Raw genomic sequence first — 16377 nt, forward strand, 5'->3', positions numbered from 1 at the left:
CTTCATCTCTGCTTTGTCGTTCTTTATATTTACTAACTCTTTGTTAAAAACTTCTAACTTCTCACTCTCCTCATCCATTCTTCTCCTAAGTTTTTTGATCATCTTTGTGATCATTATTTGAATTCTTTATCAGGTAGACTGCTTATCTCCACTTCACTTAGTTCTCCTTCTGGGGTTTTATCTTGTTCCTTTGTTTGGAACATGTTCCTCTGTCTCCTCATTCCGCCTAATTTTCTGTTTTTACTTTTCCCAACCTTGGAGATGTGATACGTCCTATGTGTCACAGCAGAAGACTCCCTTCTGGTGAACAGAGCTATATGATCTAGATTTGCCCCCAGTGTGTTACATGGATCCTTCTGTTGTGGTGGGCTGACTACTGTGGGTGGTCTGGTAGACATGGTGACCCCCACTGTGGTTGGTTGCCAGGCCCTGCCTAGTGCAAAGGCTGGCAGCCACTGGTTGGTGGGGCCAGGTCACAAGGCAGATGGCTACAGAAACCAGGGGGTTCCCAGGGCTAATGCTGGCTCACTGGTGGGTTCTGGGGTGTGTGCTTGTGGGGCAGGCCCCCCCAGATCTAGTGTCCACCCGCTGACGGGTGGGGTTAGAATCCAGGAATTCCTGGGGCTGGTGCCTGCCCAGTGGTGGGTGAAGCCAGGTCCTGGGGCTAGTGCTGGCCCACTGGCAGACAGTGTTAGGTCCTAGGGTCTAGTTTCATGGCCCAGGGGTCCCAGAGCTGGTTTTGGACCACTGGTTGGTGGGGCCAGTTCCTGATACACCTGGCTGCAGAGTACAGGGTATCCCGAAGTTTGTGTAGGCCTTCTGGTAAGTAGGGCCAGATCCTGAGGGACCTAAAGTGTCTCAGAGCTGGTTTTGGCCTGCTGGTAGGCAGGGCAGGGGCTCAGTGGGTCCCAGGGCTGGTGCCAGCCTGCTTGTGGGACGGCTGGATCCTGCCATGGCAGGCTGCAGGGCTGTGGTGGTCTTGGTGCTAGTGTCTTCCTGCTGATGGGCAGGGCTGGGGCCCAGGGGTTTCTGGAGCTGGTACCTGCCAACTGGTGGGTAGAGCTGGGTCCCAGGTTCTCTGGCTACAGGGCCAGAGTCTAGTGCCTATGCGCCAGTGTGTTGGGCTGGGTCCTGGGTCCTCTGGTGAACAGGGCAATATCCAAGGGAGACTGTGGGCTCAGGGGGGTCTTACGGCAGTCTGCCTGCTATTGGATGAGGCTGTGTCCCCATCCAGCTATTTGCTTGGCCTGAGGTATCCCCTGGTACCTACAGGCTGGTGGGCATGGGTGGGGCTGGGTCTCAAGGCTAATAAGCCAGAGAGAGGATTCCAAAATGGTACTTGCCAGCAGCAGTGTCCAGGTGGTAGAACAAGCTCCCCAAAATGGTTGCCTCCATTGTCTACGTCCCCAGGGTGGGTTCCAGTTGCCTCTTGCCTCTCTGGGAGACTCTCCAAGATCAGTTGGTAGGTCTGACCCAAGCTCCTTTCAAATTACTGCTTCTGCCCTGGGTCCCAGGGCATATGAGATTTTGTGTTCACCCTTTAAGAGTGGAGTCTCTGTTTCCTGCAGCCCTCTGGCTCTCCCAAAAGTTAGCCCCCTGGCCTTCAAAGCCAAACGTTCTGGGGGCTTGTCTTCCTGATACAAGACCCCCAGGATGGAGAGCCCCATGTGGCACTTGGACCTCTCATACCTTGGGGAAAACCTCTGAAATTGTAATTATTCTCCCTTTCATGGGTCCTCCATCCAGGGGTATGGGTCTTGACTATACTGCAACTCCATCCCTCCTACCCATCTTATTGTGGTTCCTTCTCTATATCTTTAGTTGTAGAAGATCTTTCCTGGTAGATTTCAGTCTTTCTCATAAATAGTTGCACTGTAAGTAGTTGTAATTTTGGTGTGCCCACGAGAGGAGGTGAGCTCAGGGTCTTCCTACTCCACCATCTTGGCCAAGCTTTCAAAACACATTATTTTAAAGTACACATGGAACATTCTCCAGGAGAGACCAGACGTTACACTAGAAAAACAAATCTCAATATTTTAAAGGATTGAAATCATACAAAGTATGTTCTCTGATGGCAAGGGAAAGAAATTCAGAAGTTAATAACACAAACAAAAATTCACAAGTTTGTGGAAATTAAACAACACACTCCTAAATAACCAAGGAATCAAAGAAGCAAGCACAAAGAAAATTATAAAATACTTTGAAATGACTGAAAATGAAAGCACAACATACCAAAACATATGGTAGGCAGCGAAAGTAGTGATTAGAGAAAGTTATAGGTGTAAATAGCTATATTAAAAAGGAATAAATATCTCAAATCAATACCCTAACCCTCCACCTTAAGAAATTAGAAAAGAACAAACTAAATCTAAAGCAAGCAGAAGGAGGGAAAAAACAAGTATTAGAGCAAAAATAAATGAAATAAGGAAACAGAAAACAATAGAGAAAAAAAAACAGTGAAACCAGAAGTTGGTTCTATGAAAAGATATAAAAAAAGAAAAAACCTTTAACCATATGCACCAAGAAAAAGACAGAGAAGACTTAAGTTACTAAAATCAGAAATGAAATTAAGAACCTTACAGAAATAAAAAGGATCATTAAGAAATATTATGAACAATTGTTTGCCAACAAATTATATAACCTAGGTGCAATGGCCAAATTCCTAGAAAGACAAAAACTATCAAAACCGATTCAACAAGAAATAAAAAATCTGAATAGACCTAAAAGAGGTAAAGACTTTGTCTTAGAAATTGAGAAACTTCCCACTTTTCCCAATAAAAAGTCAGGACCAAATGGCTTCACTAGTGAATTCTGTCAGACATTTAAAGAAGAATGAACACCAATCCTTCACAGACTCTTCCAGAAAGTAGAAAAGGGCACTTCCCAATTCATTATGAGACCAATACAATCCTGATATCAAAACCAAAGATATCACAAGAAAAGAAAACTAAGTACCAATATGCTTCAAGAATACATATGCAAAAATCCTCAGCAAAACCATAACAAACTAAGTCGAGCAATACTGTATATAAAAAGGATTATCCACCATGACCAGCTGTGATTTATCTAAGGAAGGCAAGGTTGGTTCAACACATGAACATCAGTCAATGTAATGCACCACCTTAATGAGGGACAGAAACCACATGGTCATCTCAGTAGATTTAGAAAAAGCATCTCAGCAGATTTAGAAAAAGCATCTCAGTAGATTTAGAAAAAGCATCTGACAAGAACAATTAAAAAAAATTCAACAAAATAAAAATAGAAGGAAACTTCCTCAACCTAATAAAGGGCATCTACAAATATCCACAGCTAACAACATAATTAATGGTGAAAGGCTGAAAGCTTTCCCCCTAAGATCAGGAAGAAGGCAAGGGTGTCCACCTTTGCCAGAACAATTCAACATTATACTAGAAGTTATAACCAGGGCAATTACACAAGGAATAAAAATACAGGGCATCCAGGGCTTCCCTGGTGGCGCAGTGGTTGAGAGTCCGCCTGCCGATGCAGGGGACACGGGTTCGTACCCCAGTCCTGGAGGATCCCACATGCCGCGGAGCGGCTGGGCCAGTGAGCCATGGCCGCTGAGCCTGCGCGTCTGGAGCATGTGCTCCACAACGGGAGAGGTCACAACAGTGAGAGGCCCACGTACCGCAAAAAAAAAAAAAAAATACAGGGCATCCAGATTAGAAAGGAAGAAGTAAAATTATCTATATATACATAGAAAACCTTCAGAATCCACAAAAAGCTATTGCAGCTAATAAATCCCACGTTCATGGATTGGAAGACTTAATACTGTCAAGATGGCAATATTCCCAAATTGACCTACACATTCAACGCAATCCTTACCAAAATTTCAGCTGCCTTTTATACAGAAATTGACAAGCTAATCCTAAAAATCATATGGAAATGCCAGGGACCAGAAATAGCCAAAACGATCTTAAATAAGAACAACAAAATTGGAGGACTCCCACCTCCCAATTTCAAAACTTACCACAAAGCTCCAGTACTCATGACTGTGTGGTTTTGGCATAACGATAGATATATAGATGGATGGAATCAAACTGAGAGTCCAGAAATAAACCCATATTTTATGGTCAACGGATTTTCAAAAAAGGTGTTAAAAGACCATTCACTGAGGAAACAGTCTTTTCAACAAATGGTGTTAGGACAACTGGACAGCCACATACAGAAACTCCTCCCTCATACCATATATAAAAATTTACTCAAAATGTATCAAAGACCTAACTTTAAGAGCTAAAACTTTACAAGAAAACACAGGCGTGAATCTTTGTGACTTGGGATTAGGCAACGTTGTCTTAAATATAACACCTAAAGCACAAGCAACAAAAGAAAAAATAGATAAATTGGACTTCATGAAAATTAAAACCTTTTGTGCATCAAAGGACACTATCATGAAAGTGAAAAGGCAACTCATAGTTGGAGAGGAAATATCTGCAAATCATATATCTGATAAGGGATTGGTAAACAATATATAAAAAATTCTTACAGCGCAACAATAAAAAGACAATCCAATTTTAAAATGGCCAAAGGATCTGAATAGACATTTCTCCAAAGAAGCTATACAAATGGCCAATAAGCACATGAAAAGGTGCTCAAAAGCATCAGTCTTTAGGGAAATACTAATCAATACCACAAGGAGATACTACTTCACACCCACTAGGATGGCAATAATCAAAAAACTGAAAATAAGTGTTGGTGAAGATGCAAAGTAACTGGAACCTTATGCATTGCTGGTGGGAATGTAAAATGGTACAGCATCTTTGGAAAACAGTTTGGCAGTTATTCAAAAAGTTAAACATAGAGTCATTATTTGACCCAGCAATTTCACTCCTAAGTATATACTCAAAAGAACTGAAAACATGTATTCATACAAAAACTTGTACATGACTGCTGAGAGCACATTATTCATAGCAGACAAAAAAACAGAAAAAACTCAAATGTCTACCTACTGAGGATAAGCAAAATGTGATATATCCATACAGTGTAATATTTTTCAGCCATAAAAAGGAATGTACTGATACATCTACAGTGGACCATGGATGGACCTTGACATTATTATACTAAGTGAAAGAAGCCAGGCACCAGAGGCAACATATTTACAACTCCACTCATATGAAAAGTACATATCAGGCAAAACCTTACAGACAGAAAGTAGATTAGTGGCTTCCAGGGGCTGGGAGAAGGGAGGAATGGGGAGTGACTGTTAAGAGGTATGAGGTTTCTTTTTAAGTGATAAAAATGCTCTGGAATTAGGTAGTGATGATGGTTGCACAACCTTGTAATGCAACCTTGTAATGCAACCTTGTAAATATACCAAAACCACTGAATCTAAACTTTAAAAAGGTGAATTTTATGGCATGTAAACTATATCCCGAAAAATTTTAAGTAAATTAAAGGAATTTTAAAAATAAAAAAAAGTGAAATCAAGATACTTTTAGAAAACAATCAAGAGTGTCTATGTACTACCAGCTGATGAGCAAAAATGGAATTTCTAAAGAAGCCTCTTCAGGTAGAAGGGAAATGACCCCAAAATGGAGTTCAGAAATGTCAGAGAGCAATGAAAAGCAAAGAATGGATAAAGATGTGAATAAATCTAAATGAACACTGCCAGTATGTTAAATACTAACACTGTTTTGTGTTTGGTTTTTGTTGTTTGTGGTTTTTTGTTTGTTTGTTTGTTTTGGGGCCATGCTGCACGGCATGTGGGATCTTAGTTCCCCGACCAGGGATCAAAACTGCACCCTCTGCAGTGGAAACACAGAGTCTTAACCACTGGACCACTGGGAAAGTCCCAATACTAACACAGTTAATATTACTTAGTTGAGTTTAAAAAGAGCATACAGAGCTTCCCTGGTGGCGTAGTGGTTGAGAGTCTGCCTGCCGATGCAGGGCACACGGGTTCGTGCCCCGGTCCGGGAAGATCCCACATGCCACAGAGCGGCTGGGCCCGTGAGCCATGGCCGCTGAGCCTGTGCGTCCGGAGCCTGTGCTCCGCAACAGGAGAGGCCACAACAGTGAGAGGCCCGCGTATCGCGAAAAAAAAAAAAAAAAAAGAGCATACAGAATTAAAATATACAGTTACAATCACACATAAATCTGGAGGGGTGAATGGAGTTCAAGTATTCTAAGAAAATGATCTCTGCATGGTCCAGGAAGAAGGTATAATGGCATTATCTGGATAAGTTAATAACACCTTATCTAATTTACATGGTAACCACAAAAAGAAAGAAAAATAGAATATAACCTCCAATGTACTAGAACTAGTGGAAAAGTAGAATGATTTTTTAAAATCATAATACTAGTTTCAAATAATACAAGAGAAGAGAGAAAATAAACACAGAAAATGTAGGACAAGAGTGTCATTACAATAGGTTTGTAGATTTAAACTCAAATAGATCAGTAATTACATTCAATGTAAATGAGTTGAATGTTCCCATTAGAGGGCAAAAATTATCAGATTGGATGGAAAAAAGTCTAACTGTATAATCTTTACAAGAGACATATCTAAGGTATAAAACTATAGTAAGGCTGAAAGTAAAATCATTAAAAAAAAAAGATATCATGCAAATATGAGCCTAAAGAAATCTGGTATGGCTATGTTAGCATCAGACAATTACACCATAAAGGCAAAGATACATTACTGGAGATAAAGAGAACCACACATAATAATTAAAGTTTGAATTCAGCAGGAAGACATAACAATTTTAAATTTGCATTCCCCTGATAACATGGTCTCAAAGTATATAAATAAAAACTGACAGAACTGAAAAAGAAATAAGACAAATCCATAATCATAATGAAAGTGTGTAATTATCTTAGTAATGGATATAACAACCAGACAAAAAAATAGTAAAAAACAGCAGACCTGAGTAATATGCTTATCAAGTTAGCTGAACAGAATATATAGAACACTGAACCTAAATTCTTTACAAGCACACAGGAACATGTGAGAAAACCTATACACCATATTCTGCTATAAGGCACATCAGCAAATTTCAAACGATTAAAATAAAGAGCAAGATCTTTGGGCAATGCAATTGTGATGGAAAAGAATAAAATAAGAAAACATGCATATGTCTGGAAATTTTAAAATATTCTTCTAAATGACCTACAAATCAAAGAAAAATATCATAATGGCAATTACTGTCTTAGCTCAGCCTGCTATAACAAAATACCATAGATTGGGTGGCTTAAACAATAGACATTTATTTCTCATTTAGTTCTGGAAGCTGGGAAGTCTGAGAGCAGGGTGCTCACATGGTCATGTTCTGGTGAGGGCCCACTTCCTGGCCTTGCAGATGGCTGCCTTCTTCCTGTGTCCTCACATGGCAAGGAAAGACAGTAAGAGAGCAAGCCCTCTGGTCTCTTCATATAAGGCACTAATCCCGTCATAAGAACCTCACACTCATGACCTCACCTAAACCTAATTACCTCCCAAAGGCCCCATCTCCAAATACCATGACTTTGGGGGTTATGGCTTCAACATAGGAATTTGAGGGAGGAACAATTTAGTGCGTAGCATATATTAAATAGTACTGAAAATACCTCAAGTCAAACTCTGTATGATACAGCTGAAGCATTATTTATAAGGAAATGTACCACCTTAAATGCACATTATTAGTAAAAGATAAAAGCTTCAAATTAATAAACTAGGCATTCATCTCAAATTAGACAGTGAACAGCTACAGGAAAATTATGGGCCAATTTTACTCATAGACATTGACTCAAAAATTCCCCCTAAGATATTAGTCATCAGAATCTAATCAATACACTATAAGAACAGGCCAGTATGAACAAGTTATGTTTATATAGTGGTCATCTGTGGGTGGTGGAATTAAAGATTTTTATTCTGCTTTTGATGTTAATCTTTATTTTATAAAATTTCTAAATAAGCACTCATTATTTTATGAATCAGGAAAAAATATTTTGAATTAATAATTAATATTCTTCTGATCTCTCATCTTTTTGAAGTCAACTACTTAAAGAATGGTGAGAAGAACAAGGGCTCATTCAGAACAGCCATTTCATCTGAGTAACCATCAGAGCTATAAGACCTTATATGTTTCAGTGTCTCTATCTGGTTGAAAACAAAGAAAGGGTGGATAGGAGTAGAAAAGGATTTACAAAGGATTTACAAAGATAGGGATGTGATAATAGCAATTCATAGGCTTTTTGCCCAGACATTAAGGGAGCGATCTCATACACAAATATGTCTATAAATAGAATACTGCACTTTAATGAATAATTTAAAAGCACTTTGCAAACAGGGTTAAGAAAACAAGAATCTAAATGCTCAAAAATCAATAGTTCTGTCCTATCCCAACCTGGTGAGTTACAGAAACAGATGCCTGAGTTGTATCCTTTTAAAAGAAACACTGGAAGCTGGATGGTTAAATATCAAAAAGCTTAGAAACACCTACAAGTTTTGACATGATAATTCTGCCTTTAGAAGTTTATCTTTCAGAAATAATTGGTGATACACACCATGAGTTTTGTATAGGATACTTATCAAAGCATTATTTATTACAGTAAATATTTTAAAGAAGCATAAATGTCCAGCTATAGGAAAGAGGTTCAATAAACTGGGACTCCCACTGGAATATTATGCAGCCATTCAAAATCATATTTTAGAAGAATATGATGACACAAAAAATGCTCACTATCTACAAAGAAAAAAAGTTGTCTATAAAACATATTATGGAATGAATCCCACCTTTAGGAAATACATATCATACATATATAAAAGTAGGAAAAAAATTGGCAATCCTTGAGTGGTAAGATTATAGATGATGTTTATTTTGTACTTTATACTTTCTGCCTGTATCTCAAATAGATTCAAACAACCTTCATCAGCCTAAACCCACTTCTAGTGAGGGTAACTGGGAGGTCAGTACAGATTTGGTACACTACCCTTCTACAGCTGCATAACAAACCATCACACACTTAGCAGAACTTCAGCAGGTCCTGTGCCAGCCTTGAAGGATGGTTGAGATTTAGATCCGTGGGAAGGAATGAGAAAGGGAGACTTTTCCTCTGCAATAAGGAGAGGTGGAGAGGCAGGAATTCCCAAGGTGGGTTCTGGAGGAAGTAAGCAGGACGGTTTGTTCAAAAGAAACACAAACAAATACGATGTCTAGCTTCATATTCTAACTGGTCCCTTGATAGACAACATAGTTGCAAAAACTACGAACAAGACCTAGAGAGGAAGACAGTTTTAATTTTGGCTAATTCAGTAGCACTGACATCACTTCGCCTCTCTAGTGTGGTAAATATTACTAATATTTACCAGTATCCAGTGGTCCTAAACTTCCAGAACATGGAAGACTCTACCTCCCTGCCCCATTTGAAACTAGGCATGTCCAGAATGACTCCCTCTAGCCAAAGAAACGTGAGCAGAATGGACCAGCTTCTAAAGTGATTAACTGCAATGTTAATCCATGTCCTAAAAGGGTCCAGATCTAGAGCAGTGAAGAAGCAATACTGCCGAACTTCCAAGGAACAAACACCCCTCCCTTTCAGAAATTATTAGAGATGATGAAGCATCATAGTGATACCAAATCTGATTAAGAGCGATCCAAGAAAAGATTATTAGTCAATACTTCTTATGAAAATATATGCCAAAATCAAAAGTGAACTATTACCATATTGGATCCAATAATAATTTTTAAATGTAGTATATCATGACAAAGTAGACTTTATCCCAAGAAATCAATGATGGTTCAAAAATAGAAGATTAAAGTATTTCACCTCAGAGTTCAAAGAAGAAAAGATGCAAAATTATCTAAATAGGTAAAGAAATCATTTGATAAAATTAAAAATCTATTAATGACTTTAAAAAATCTTTTATCAAGCGATTAGTAGATAAGACCATCCTTAACCTAGTAAAAGGAATCTACCAATATATAGCAAACTTCAAATTTAAGGCTTTGAAAACGTTGCCTTTAAAGTGAAAAACAATATTAGGATAGCCTTACCACAATTTCTATGCAACTTTGTCTAGTGGTCCAAACAAAGGGAATAAGACAAAATAAAAAATAAACTAAAAGATTTAAGGACTAGGAAGGAGGAAATGAAATCATCACTATTTACTTGGAGAAATTAGAAACAGATCCACACATTTGTGAGGTCTGGTATGTTTCAAAGGCAGCACTGCAGATCACTGGGGAAAGGATGGTACTCAATAAATAGTACTGGTAGAATTGGTTATGCATTTGGAAAAAATCTAAAATCATAGCTCTACCTCATGCCTCACACAAAAGTAAGTTCAAAGTAGAATATGAAGAGAAAATATTTCTTTTAAATTTTTAAGAGGAGAATATCTTATGACTATGGGGTAACAAAGGATTTCTTAAATAAGATTTAATAACCACAGACAATAAGAAAAAGATTGATAAATCTGACTACATTAAAATTAAACATCTGTTCATCAAAATAGCAATTTTAAAAGGATAAAAAACAGGACACAAATAGAATCCAGAATATATAAAGAACATCTAAAAAGCTATAAAAGGAACAACCCAGGCAACAAACAGACAAACAATATAAGAATACCAATTATAGACTTGAAAAGCCAAGTGGCCAATAAATGGGTAAAAAAAAATCCTCAAACTCACTAGTAATCAAGGAAATATAAATTAAAACAGTGAGATATTTTATATCTACTCAACTGACAACAATTAAACATCTGAATGTATAAAGGATTAGCAAGGATGTGAAGAAACAAACCTTCAGAAAATACCTTAACAGCTGAGGTTGGAACTGGGCCTGCCCTATGACCCCACAATCCCATGTGCAGATGTATACCTGATCCACTCTCCCCTGAGTACGCAGCACAGAAGAGTGGACCAGTGGGACATGGCGATTAGCAGGGGTGGAGGCTGACAGGCTGCTTACAGGAAAACTTCAACTGGGACTCAGGCCAGGTAAGTCAATGTCAGAAGCCAGTCTTGTCAGGAGATGAAACTGGGGATCAGAACCGTGCTTACTTAGGGCAACTTCCTCATAAATAGCACCTGCATCAGTTTATCTTCTACAGCCAATCTGAACATGTTACTTCTTCCTTAAATTTCACCAGCTAAAACTTTCTAGAGCAGAGTCCCAACTTACATCAGTTTCCTCAGCTGCTCTAAAAAACTTTCCATTGAATTTCATGGTTGAACACAACACAAATTAATTATCTTACAGTTCTGGAAGTCAGAAGTCAGACACAGGTCTCGCTGGGCTAGAATCGAGGTGTCAGCATAGCTGTGTTCCTTTCTGGAGGCCTGGCTGGAGAACCCATTTTCTCGCCTCTTCCAGCTTCTGGAGGCTCTGCCTGTATTCCTTGGCTCATGACCCCTTCCATCTTCTAAGCCAGCAATGAGGAGTAGAGTCCTCCTCATTTCACATCACTGACACTGACTCTTCTGCATCCCTCTTCCACATTTAATGACCCTTGTGATAACTATGGACCCACCTGGGCAATCCAGGATAATCTCTTTGTTTTAAAATCAACTAATTAGCAATCTTCATTCCAACTGCTACCTTAAATCCTCTTTGACTTGTAAAATGTCCACAGGTTCTGGAGATTAGGATGTAGACAGCTTTGGGAAGCCATTATTGTGCCTACCACACCTCTCCTCAACTCTACCCCCCACCCCACACCTCTAGCAGAGTCCCAACCCTTTCACAATGTCCCCCACACCTCCAGCCTCAGCACCACCATACAACCTGTCCTCCAACGACACCAACCTTCTGGTCTTTTTCTAATCAGTGTGTGCCCATCCATGCCCAAACAATTACAACCCAAACTCCAGGGCTCAGCCCAAAGGCCACCTCCTCTCTGAAGCCTTCTTTGATTCCCAGCCTAAATAAGTCACCTCCCCTCAACACACCAACCCAACTTTCTGTGTATCCCAATTGCTGCACTGAGTGTGGCCCCCTGTAACCATCTGTTTTCATGTTCTTTCCTCAGTCCAAAGTGGTGAGTTCTTCGATGATATGAACGCTGTCTCATTCCCCTGTGGGTTCCCAGATCATAGCACAGGGCCTGGGAAACAGTAGCACTCAGAAAGTATTTCTGAAACTTAGAGGAGGCAGAAAGAAGCTGCCCTGGGTTTCTCTCAACAAAACAGATGTCAAAGAATAACCTGGGTTAAGTGTACAGCTAACAGGGCCAAAGAACTATTCCAGATGTGCATAACAAAAACACCTCAACAATCCACTGCTTCGTCTGATGCACAATTTACTATCACATGGAAAAATCTCTGTACCACAAGGGACAGCCATTATTTTTTATTGCTAACCTGTGGGGCAATTCTAAAGTAAAAGACCACCTCAAGAGAAATAAAGGATTTATCTTAAATGATTTACAAAGATGTACTCAAAATTACAGGCAAGAGAGTAGATGCTGCTCCAACGCAGCACGAGGGCCTGGCAGTTGCCCGTCAGCCCTACCACATTCTCAGAGGGCTCCAGTCCCTCTCCAGGAAGGCTGGGAAGCGCCATGCCAGTGATGCTGAGGGATGTTACAATCTACCCTGTTTAGGGGAAAACAAATTGCCTCTACGTACAAATATATGTACATGCTATAATAAAGAGCACGTTTTTAAAGAGGGTGTTAGTTAAGCAAACAGGGTCTCGTTTAATTTCAATGGTTTGTTATTTGATGTCCATACTCCAGCAAGAAAATTCTCACCTGGGGTGAAGGAGACTAAGCAAAGAAAAGTAGATGTTGACTCAGCACAATTATGCACTTTAGAAAAAAAGAGAGATATTATTAACATGCCTTGAGTTCTTAAAAGGCATGCTTCCATTCAGGTTCAATAGAATTCCCTTGTTCAACTCTTCTTTAAAAGTGTGAATTCTGAAATTCATTTTAAAACTTCAAAAACTACTCTCACACTGGAAAGGAAATTTGAGACGGGAAAACAGAAATAAACGACACGTATTCAGCACCATGGACAGTGGACCCAGGATACTTGTTAAGAGTCCTTGCAGCAAGAGCTGAGAGCTAAGAGACACCAGAGCCACCCAAAAATCTACAGTATTCATCCTAATGTTCAATGTGGGAGTGACTCCAATACATGAGCAGGTATTTTTCTTTGTCATGGCCCAAAGGACAGCCTTCTTCGCCAAAGGGTTGTACAACTTTCATCTACCAAGATCTGCTTCAGTGATCACTTTTACAATAAAGCCCTGGGATTTCTGTGAAAATAGGAATGACTCTGCCATTGACACATGGCTACAGGTCCAGAAACTGAAACTGTTGAAACAGAAACAGTGTCCAGCCTTGAATGGCTAGATTGTTTCAAGGACCTCACAGAATTTCTGCAAATATAAACGCGGCATGCTCTCAGCCTCCCCTGAACATCAGAGGAAAAAAATAGCTTCTTTCTAAACATCTAATAAAATGAGCCCATGTGGTGAAATTTTCTCATAAACATTTTTAAAAATGTAATCATAAAACTGTGTTTTTTCTCCAACTCTGAGTATTAATAAAGATATCTGGAAGAGAGATGTTCTGAAGGTCAATATCACCACTAATTAGCACCACCTGTGGCAATACCAATCCCAAAGCCCTGAATTCTACACAGGATATTCAATCTTTTCAGTTTAAAAAAACCCAAAAAACTCCTTTTACCATCAAACCTTTTTTCAAAACCTTATAATATTGAGTACTAAGAAAATGCATGAAGTTATATAAATTCTAACACGCTTGTAATGAAATTTCACGGTGTAAATAACAGCACCTACATACAAGAGAGAAACGTCAGTGCTCAGAAGTGACCAAAGTCAGTCAGTCAGTCAGACTGCACTTGTATTCGAAGACCCCTTCATTTCTGGTGGATCTCCAAGTCTGAACACACTACCCACAACTACTCCAGCTCCCCTGACGGGAGGATCAATGAGATCACTTTGGATCTTGTCAACAATCACTCCAGAGTGTCACTGTTCTGCAAACAGTCTCTGGGCCAAAATGCACATCTCTGAGACGTTTTAAGATGATGAGTTGTTCTCGTGCACGAGGGGACTGGAAATCAGTTTTCTTCAATAGGAAAGCACCTTTGCACACTTCCTTTGGTTCCCAATTCTAAAGCCAAGTTCAAAGAACAGAACAGGGGCGACAGTTCACCCGCTGACAGCAAGTTAAATTTCGGAAGGATATGGGCGTGCCTGTGCCAGAGGACTGGTGTGAACTGGAAGGTCTGTTTACTGCCCTGTCTAGTCCGGAAAGGTCTGTCATCAAGGCCCCGCTACCCTAGCACTCTTCTTCGTGAACTACGCAGCATAAATCCTCATCACCCGGAGTGCTGTTAGCTTACACGCAGAGCCGAAGAGACCCAGAAGTCCGCGTCGCCTCAGAGGAAGGCGGGGGGAAGGCAATCAACCCTAAGCACGAGGTGCTAAGACCTGGCTTTTTGTTAACTTGCTGATCTGCTACGCAAGTTATATACTTGAGAGCAGTAAGGAGAAAAAAAGTAGAAACGCCACCGGGCAAAAAGAAAAAAATAAACACTCTCAGCAGACAATACTGCCAGAGCGGAACACTTCTGGGAACAATAAGAAACACCTTCCGACTCGCCCCCTAATAAAAGAAGAAAATGCAGTAACTGATGAGAGGAGCACGCACCCGCCCCATCTAACCTGCTCCTGGCTTTGACACGGGGTCGCAGAGAGACGCTGACACTAGTCAAGGAGGCAGATGCCGGGAGTGTGGGCAAAGGACACAAAGCGCGTCCGCACGGAACCCTTCCTGCTGCCGCGGGCGCCGTGGTCCCGGACGCCGCCCCCGCCCTCCGCGCGCCCCTCCCCTGCGTCCCGCCCGCCCCGAGCCGAGCGCCGACGACGTGCTTTCCCCCAAATCTTTCCTCAGCCTCACGCGACTGAACTTAAACCGTTTTGAAATGTAAGCTCCATAAAGTCCAGAGCAGAACCGTGGCGGACGTCTACTGACAGGCAAGCGTTAACTCCCCCGCTTCTGGAAGCGCGGTTCTTGTTTACAACTTCTGGATTGGGGGGGAGGGGAGACAGGGCAGCCCAGGCAGGGTCCTCGTTTCGCCCGAAGTCACTTCACCACTTTCCTCCGAAATCCTCCCCGCGTCCAGTTTCCGTCCTCGGAACATTTCGTGAGCTCGCAGCGCGGCCCGGGCGTTAACTTGAGGAGGGGGCGCCCCAGAGTCCCGCGGGGACCTCCCGGACCCCGCCTCCCGCCCCGCCCCGCCCCGCCCGGCAGACGACCCGGCCGCCGTCCAAGTTTGTCCGGGCCGGGCGGGGGTCTTCGGGGCTCTCGGCGGGGCTCAGTCGGGCGAGACCTGCGCCCCACGCCCGGCACTGACCCCGAACCCGGCCACGGGCCGCCGATTCCCAGCTCCACAACGACCCCGGCCCGGGCCCCAGCTTGACTCCCGATCCCCGGCCCGGACCCCGACCCCGACTCCCGACCCCCGATTCTCGGCCCCGATCCCTGGTCCCGACCCCGGCTCGACCCCGGCCCGGACCCCGACCCCCGACCCCGGACCCCGGCCGGTCCCCCGACTGGGACCCCGATTCCCCACACCCGATCCCCGGCCCTGCCCGCGACCACTCACCTGTCCCGCGGCAGAGGGCGTGCCCGCGGGCCGGCCCGCGGGAGGGCGGCCGGGGCGGGGCTGGGGGGTGGGGACAGGCGATCCCGGCGGCGGTGGAGCCTGAGGCGACCGAGCCTGAGGCGACTGAGGCGACTGAGGCGGCGGTAGCAGCTCCTCGCGCTCCAGGCGAGGCACTGCGCGCGGCGCGGGCCCGCCCCCTCAGCTCCGCCGACCAATCCCGCGCCGCGCGCCGCGGCTGACCCCGCCCCTCCGTGGAGCTGGTTCTCGCGAAAGCGGGCGCAGCGGGCCAATCGAACGGCGGAACGGCGACGCGCCCGGCCAATCGGAGCTCAGGAAGCGCTGCAGAACGAAACCAATTAGCGTGGAGGGGGCGGGGCGGGGCCATGGGCGGGTCACCGAGAGGGCGGGGCCATAGCCGGGAGGAGCCCAATGCGGGGCGGGGAAGTCAGCGGCAAGGGGCGGGGCCAGGAGCTGGCGGTCCCCAGCCGGGGCGGGGAAGAGGGCGGGGAGAGGGGCGGGTCCACAGGTGGGGTGGGGTGGGTCGGGTTCCAGAACAGGGCGGAGGGGTGGCAAGGCAGGATGAGGCCACCACTGGGGGCAGGGCAGGAGGCGGGCCACTAGTCGGGGGCGTGTCCAGGGGCGTGGCCCAGGACTGAAGAGGTGTGGACGGGGGAGGAGGGCACTGGTGGGGGAAGGGCGGGTACTCTCAGGGTCGGGGGCGTGGCCTGGACGGTCTGAGATGCCAGCTGACCTGCACGCGCCCGGGGTGCGCCCCCTCCCCCGCTTC

The 16377-nt window shown here is 43.4% G+C and overlaps 1 protein-coding gene across 8 annotated transcripts in view; it reads right to left on the minus strand.

The window, feature by feature from the left end:
* Positions 1 to 15655, minus strand: part of PCBP3 (poly(rC) binding protein 3) — a 212975-nt gene extending 197320 nt beyond the window's left edge. For 4 of the 8 annotated variants that reach the window (XM_027129890.1, XM_027129593.1, XM_027129430.1 and 1 more), the window contains exon 1: positions 15591 to 15655. The gene's annotated coding sequence lies outside the window, so the exon portion shown is untranslated. The remainder of the gene's footprint in view (positions 1 to 15590) is intronic. The other 4 variants (XM_027129799.1, XM_027129721.1, XM_027129637.1 and 1 more) reach the window with 1 other exon arrangement.
* Between the last annotated feature and the right edge of the window lie 722 nt (positions 15656 to 16377).

Source organism: Aethalodelphis obliquidens, unplaced genomic scaffold (assembly GCF_003676395.1).
Source record: "Aethalodelphis obliquidens isolate GAN/ISIS:26980383/991018 unplaced genomic scaffold, ASM367639v1 scaffold1, whole genome shotgun sequence".
NCBI classification, from domain to species: Eukaryota; Metazoa; Chordata; class Mammalia; order Artiodactyla; family Delphinidae; genus Aethalodelphis; species Aethalodelphis obliquidens.